Here is a 7500-nt window from a genome sequence, read left to right on the forward strand (position 1 = left end):
TTATTTGTACTTTGTGGGAAAGTACCGATATTATATTTTGTAAACACAATATTTATGCTTGGACGAGAATGCAGGTGAACTTTCTAGTCCTGTCAAAACAAGTTGTTTACCATGCTGTTTTAGTCGTGAGTTCGTGGCGTTCGTTCGGATTAAGTGCGTCGGCGCTTTTGATGTACGTCACAGAGAATGTCGCTAGTTTAGTCCATGCACGGCTCGTATAATGTAGTTGTTTCATGTTCGGTCTGGAATATTCTCGAGATTGAGTATTTACTATATATGCCAGCGCGATTTGTATGTAAAAAAAGCTTCTATTTGAGTTCTGCTACGATGTGCAGTTGTATGTATTGAATGCTGAATAAATCCTCGAACTCAATTTGACGAGTTGTTTTCTGCTGCTGCGAAGACGGGCGACGTAGAATAAAAGAACACAACTATACGACGTTTGAGAACTTGTGGCAATCTCAAGTGTCGTGTAACAATTGGGGGCCAAGCCAAGGATCTACGTTTAACGCCAAGGGTTTTCCAGCAACAAGGACCAGTGTCAAGACAGTCACAGGAGGTAGCCATCAATCGGGTGTATCCTGAGGGATCAGTATTGAGACTACGGAACCGTGGATTCGGTGTGACTGGTGAAGAGTTTGGTAATCGCCGCAGCTCGGTACGGTGAGCGACGCCGGAGTGAATCGGGATTGCAGAGGTAAGCTGCTGTTTGGACGAGACGGACTTCGTCGCGGAGATAGTACATTAGTCTAATACTACGAAATACGACTGAGGTACGTCGTGTACGTATCGTGAGCAGAGTGCGCCGTCACGTTAGACGAGGAGGGTGGCAGCCTGCGTCTACGAAGGTGAACAGTGACGAGAGAAGCATCGGAGGTGCAGTAGAGACTGTGTTCTTTTAGAAGACTACATTCGTCTACGTTCGGGGCTGTGAAAGAATACAGACGAACGCACCGGAAAAGACCAGAATGGCTGAGTTCTGGGCAAAAGGAGTTGAACTGGGACTGAAAGGCAAGCAGCTGACGGAGTTCGTCGAGTCCCAGACACGACTGCTAGCGCAGCGTGAAGAAAGACAAGCGCAGCGTGAGCGTGAAGAAAGACAAGCGCAGCGTGAGCGTGAAGAAAGACAAGCGCAGCGTGAGCGTGAAGAAAAAGAAAGACAAGCGCAGCGTGAAGAAAGACAAGCGCAGCGTGAAGATAAAGAAAGACAAGCGCAGCGTGAAGAAAGAGAAAGAGAAGCACAGCGTGAAGAAAGGCAAATTGAGCTGAAACGCTTAGAGCTCCAGATAGAAATGGAGACGAAACGCTTAGAGCTTCAAACAGAAATGGTGCGTGTTCAAAGTGAGCACGAGGCACCACGCCAAAGAGATAACCAGCAGCAAATGCTACACAGGGCACCGAAACTTCCAGCATTCGCTGACGGGAAGGACTAGATCGACTGCTACCTTGCAAGATTCGAGAGGTTCGCTGAGAGTGCTAGATGGCAGCGCGACGACTGGGCGATTCAACTCAGCGCACATTTGACTGGGGCAGCACTTGAGGTCTACACTAGACTCTCAAATGATGACGCCAGAGACTATGATGTACTGAAGGAAGCTCTGTTGCGTTGCTACAACTTCACTGAAAGGGGCTACCGTCAACGCTTCCGCGAATGCCAGCCATTGTCTGGAGAGACACCGAGCCAGTTTGTGGAGCGCCTGTCGTCATACCTGCAGAAGTGGGTGGAGTTATCAGGTGAAGAGCAGTCATACGAGAGTCTGCGGGACTTGATCGTGAAGGAGCAGTTCCTTAATGCCTGCCCGAAGGACCTGGCGACCCGCTTGGAAGAGCAAAAACTGCGGGGTTTGAAGGACATTACTGATGCTGCTGAGCGTTATCTCATTGCTCATGGAAGGACCCTGGGAACGTCAAAGTCATCGAAACCTTTCCAGAAGAGCGGGAACCAGGGAAACCAACCTGCCAAGGGACACACTGAGTCCGCACCATCATCCAATGAAGGGCAGAACATAACGTGTTTCCATTGCAATGCCAAGGGCCACCGAGTCGCCAACTGTCCACAAAAGAAAAATAACGGACATGTCAATGACAAAGCGCAAGAACATCGACGGAGATATTACGACAACAAGAGGCAAACGAGTGGCTCGAACCAACAAGTATGTGCGAGCAGCGTCATACTTCCAAGGGCTGCCGAGCAAGTGGATACACCATCGGACGTGGAAGAATGTCAATCTGATGGCCAGCTTCTACACGCCAATGGCAAGTCGATCTCTGTCGTCGCCAGCGCAGCTGTGTCAGTGTCGAACATGCCCGTGTCGAAGGGATTTGTTGAGAAGGAGGAAGTGACTGTTCTCAGAGATTCGGGCTGCAATGGAGTCATTGTCAAAGAGGATCTGGTGCCAACAGAGAAGTTCACTGGTGACTTCAAGTGGACGCTCATGGCTGACAGCAAATGCGTGAAGGCACCAGTGGCAAAGATCCAGATCGATACTCCATACTTCACCGGAGAAGTTGAGGCCGTCTGCCTGAAGAAGCCCTTGTACGATCTACTAATTGGGAATATTGAGGGTGCGAGACGTCCTGATGACCCTGATGTCGAATGGAGAATGGGCTCAGCTCAGCCTGCTGCTGAGGAGGAAGACCCACTGCCATTCGCGAATGAAGATATCAGCGAACTGTTACGAGATGACAGAGCAACTGTGCATCGCCGCGACCAGCCGCAGGTTGTAAGCGCTGTGACGACCAGAGCCCAGGCGAAGAAGGACAAAACAACTACGCCACTCAGGGTCACCAACAGTTCTGCAACTGCTGTCGTGGACAGGGATCGGCTGATTCAGCTACAGGAAGCTGATTCGACCTTAACAAAGTACAGGAGTCGTCCTGTCAAGGAGATGACTAAGGGCGAAGGCATTGTGCAATTTGAAGTGAAGGCCAAGATTCTGTACAGAGTGTTCCAGCACGCGAGAGTCAACGGTGGGAAGCCATTACGTCAAGTTCTGGTGCCTCAACCACTTAGGCGCCAGGTGATGGAGGTGGCCCACGACTCTATTATGGGAGGTCACCTGGGGGTCAAGAAGACATCGGACAGAATCCAGGCTGCGTTTTACTGGCCAGGACTGCATGCAGATGTGACTCGATTCTGCCGATCGTGCGATATTTGCCAGAAAACCATACCTCGAGGAAGGGTTCCGAAAGTGCCGTTGCAGAAGATGCCTTTGATCGACCGACCTTTCAAGAGGGTGGCCATTGACCTCATCGGCGAGATCAAACCGCCAAGTGAAGCGGGTCATCGTTGGGTACTGACCCTGGTAGACTATGCAACCAGGTACCCAGAAGCCGTGCCTCTGAAGAAAATTGACACCGAGACTGTTGCCGAGGCACTTGTGGACATTTTCAGCAGAATTGGGGTTCCTGAAGAGATCCTCACAGACCTGGGGACACAGTTTGTCTCTGAATGCATGGAAGAGGTCAACAGGCTGCTGAGCATTCGTCACTTGACTACGACACCCTATCACCCGATGTGCAATGGGCTGGTCGAAAAATTCAATGCGACGCTGAAGTCCACGCTGAAGAAACTATGCAGTGAGCAGCCAAGGCAGTGGCATCGCTACATCAATGCCTTGCTGTTTGCATACAGGGAGGTGCCACAAGAGTCCACTGGATTCTCCCCGTTCGAGCTGATGTACGGGCGGACCGTGAGAGGCCCGATGCAGATACTAAAGGAATTGTGGACGAAAGATGTGGACACACCTAAAGTGAAGAACAGTTACCAGTACGTGTTCGAGTTGCGAGAGAAACTGGAGGAGACTCTCGAGATTGCGAGAGAAAACTTGAGAAAGTCTCAGGATAGTGGAAAGCACTACTACGACCGCAAAGCCGTAAACAGGAAGTTTACACCAGGTAACAAAGTGCTGATACTGCTCCCCACTGATCACAACAAACTACTGATGCAGTGGAAAGGCCCATACGAGGTTGAGGCCGTGGTAGGGATCAACGACTACAAGGTGAATGTCGGCAAGAAGTCCAAGATCTACCACGCTAACCTCCTGAAACTGTATGTGGAGAGACCTCCGGAAGCAGTACAGGTCGCAGCAAGTGCGGAAGAACCAGCCGAACTAGACGAGTTCGACGGTGAGGAACTACTGGAGTTGGGAGACCTCCACAAGAAAGAGGGAGTGGATGACGTCAAGCTAGGGCCTGACCTGACAGAAGATCAGCAGAAGGAGCTGCATGATTTTATGGGCGACTTCACCCATAGGTTCTGTGATGTTCCAGGCTCTACGTCCTTGGTCGAACATGAAGTCCACCTCACATCTGACGTTCCTGTTCGCTCAAAACCATACCCTATCCCGTTTCAGGCTCGGGAATCCTTGAAGAAGGACATCGACAACATGTTGAAGATGGGGGTCATCCGTGAGTCATCATCCCCTTACTCATCTCCCGTTGTTGTGGTCAAGAAGACGGACGGCACAAACAGGGTATGCATTGACTTCAGGAAAGTCAATAAGATCACCGTGTTTGACCCTGAACCAATGCCGACGGCGGCTGATCTGTTCCGACGGTTGACTGGCAGTAAGATCTTCTCAAAGATCGATCTCAGCAAGGGATATTGGCAAATTCCTGTGCGCGAAGAGGACATACCAAAGACCGCCTTTGCAACTCCAGACGGAACGTATGAGTGCCTGCGGATGCCTTTTGGCATGGTGAACAGTGGTGCTACCCTTACGAGGGGAATGCGAAAAATGCTCAAAGGAATGAAGAATGTTGTGTACTACTGGGATGATCTGCTAGTCCACACGGAGACCTTTGCGGAGCATCTGGAGATTTTGAGGGAACTGTTTTCCCGCCTGACAAAAGCTAATCTGACCGTGAGACCCAGCAAGTGCATTTTGGGGACCGACAACGTTGACTTCATAGGTCATTCACTGAAGGAAGGTCAAAAGGGGCTTTTGTTGGAAAACGTCACCAAGATTCTCAATGCGCCACGTCCTGAAACCAAGAAGCAGGTGCGATCCTTCCTTGGATTGGCTGGGTACTACAGAGAGTTCATTCCAAACTTCGCCGCCATAACGGCGCCTTTGTCGGACATGACCCGAAAAGGATGCCCCAACCGAATACTCTGGGGACCAGCTCAGGAGAAGGCATACCAGACCGTGCGCGACCTGATGTCACGAGACCCGGTGCTACGCCTTCCTGATACTACCAAAGAGTTCGTCTTGCGTACAGACGCATCGGACGAAGGGATCGGCGCCATGCTGATGCAAGAGCATGGAGGTAAACCGTTTCCGGTCAGCTATGCCAGCAAGAAGCTGTCAGGAGCCGAGAAGAACTACTCGACCATGGAGAAAGAGTGTTTAGCCATCGTGTGGGGAATCAAGAAATTTGAACTCTACCTCCAAGGGGTGAAATTCGTGCTTCAGACTGATCACAAACCCCTCACCTACCTGAACTCTGCGAAGTTTGTGAATAATCGTATCATGAGGTGGGTGATGTACTTGCAGAACTTTGATATGCGAGTGGAATCGATCAAAGGTTCAGACAATGTTGGAGCAGATTTTCTCAGCCGAGTATGTGAGTAAAACTGTGTTCATTCTCCAACAGACTAATGTACATACCTGGATTTCAATCTGTTATGTATACATAATATGTGTACAGGTAGCGTTTCAATGATTGAAAGAAATTAGGTAAATTTCTTCTGGTGTTGGGGGTAATGTTAGGAAACGCTACCGTTGCTGAGCTTTGGTTCAGTTTTGTGTGTTGCATGTAGTTGACTTATTTGTACTTTGTGGGAAAGTACCGATATTATATTTTGTAAACACAATATTTATGCTTGGACGAGAATGCAGGTGAACTTTCTAGTCCTGTCAAAACAAGTTGTTTACCATGCTGTTTTAGTCGTGAGTTCGTGGCGTTCGTTCGGATTAAGTGCGTCGGCGCTTTTGATGTACGTCATAGAGAATGTCGCTAGTTTAGTCCATGCACGGCTCGTATAATGTAGTTGTTTCATGTTCGGTCTGGAATATTCTCGAGATTGAGTATTTACTATATATGCCAGCGCGATTTGTATGTAAAAAAAGCTTCTATTTGAGTTCTGCTACGATGTGCAGTTGTATGTATTGAATGCTGAATAAATCCTCGAACTCAATTTGACGAGTTGTTTTCTGCTGCTGCGAAGACGGGCGACGTAGAATAAAAGAACACAACTATACGACGTTTGAGAACTTGTGGCAATTTTAAGTGTCGTGTAACACTCTCTGAGCGTGTTTTTAATCCAAACATATCATATCTATATATTTTTGGAATCAGGAACCGACAAGGAATAAGATGAAAGTGTTTTTAAATTGATTTCGAAAAAAAAAATTTTGATAATAATTTTTATATATTTAATTTTCAGAGCTTGTTTTTAATCCAAATATAACATATTTATATGTTTTTGGAATCAGCAAATGATGGAGAATAAGATAAACGTAAATTTGGATCGTTTTATAAATTTTTATTTTTTTTTTACAATTTTCAGATTTTTAATGACCAAAGTCATTAATTAATTTTTAAGCCACCAAGCTGAAATGCAATACCGAAGTCCGAGCTTCGTCGAAGATTACTTGACCAAAATTTCAACCAATTTGGTTGAAAAATGAGGGCGTGACAGTGCCGCCTCAACTTTCACGAAAAGCCGGATATGACGTCATCAAAGACATTTATCAAAAAAATGAAAAAAACGTTCGGGGATTTCATACCCAGAAACTCTCATGTCAAATTTCATAAAGATCGGCCCAGTAGTTTAGTCTGAATCGCTCTACACACACACACACACACACACGCACGCACGCACGCACGCACGCACACACGCACATACACCACGACCCTCGTTTCGATTCCCCCTCGATGTTAAAATATTTAGTCAAAACTTGACTAAATATAAAAAACACATATTGGAAGTGAAAAGATGAAAAGAAAGAAAAACTTGAAAAAGACCACATGCAGTATCATTATCAGCAGCAACAACAGCAGCAGTAGCAGCACCACCACCTCCAACAATGACAACACCACCACCACCACCACCACCAACAACAACAACAACAACAACAACAACAACAACAACAACAACAACAACAACAACAACAACAACAACAAACAGATCCCAAACTACAAAGAAGAGAGGGAAGCGAAAAGGCAAAGAACAAACAAGTCGCGTAAGGCGAAAATACAATATTTAGTCAAGTAGCTGTCGAACTCACAGAATGAAACTGAACGCAATGCCATTTTTCAGCAAGACCGTATACTCGTAGCATCGTCAGTCCACCGCTCATGGCAAAGGCAGTGAAATTGACAAGAAGAGCGGGGTAGTAGTTGCGCTAAGAAGGATAGCACGCTTTTCTGTACCTCTCTTTGTTTTAACTTTCTGAGCGTGTTTTTAATCCAAACATATCATATCTATATGTTTTTGGAATCAGGAACCGACAAGGAATAAGATGAAAGTGTTTTTAAATTGATTTGGACAAT

The 7500-nt window shown here is 47.1% G+C and overlaps 1 protein-coding gene across 1 annotated transcript in view; it reads right to left on the reverse strand.

Annotated features, from left to right (window-relative positions):
- The window catches only part of LOC138978933 (phenoloxidase-activating factor 3-like), a 15284-nt gene that overhangs the window by 1904 nt on the left and 5880 nt on the right, over positions 1 to 7500 (reverse strand). The window lies entirely within an intron of this gene.

The sequence above is a fragment of the Littorina saxatilis genome, linkage group LG10 (genome assembly GCF_037325665.1).
Source record: "Littorina saxatilis isolate snail1 linkage group LG10, US_GU_Lsax_2.0, whole genome shotgun sequence".
In the NCBI taxonomy this organism is placed as follows: Eukaryota; Metazoa; Mollusca; class Gastropoda; order Littorinimorpha; family Littorinidae; genus Littorina; species Littorina saxatilis.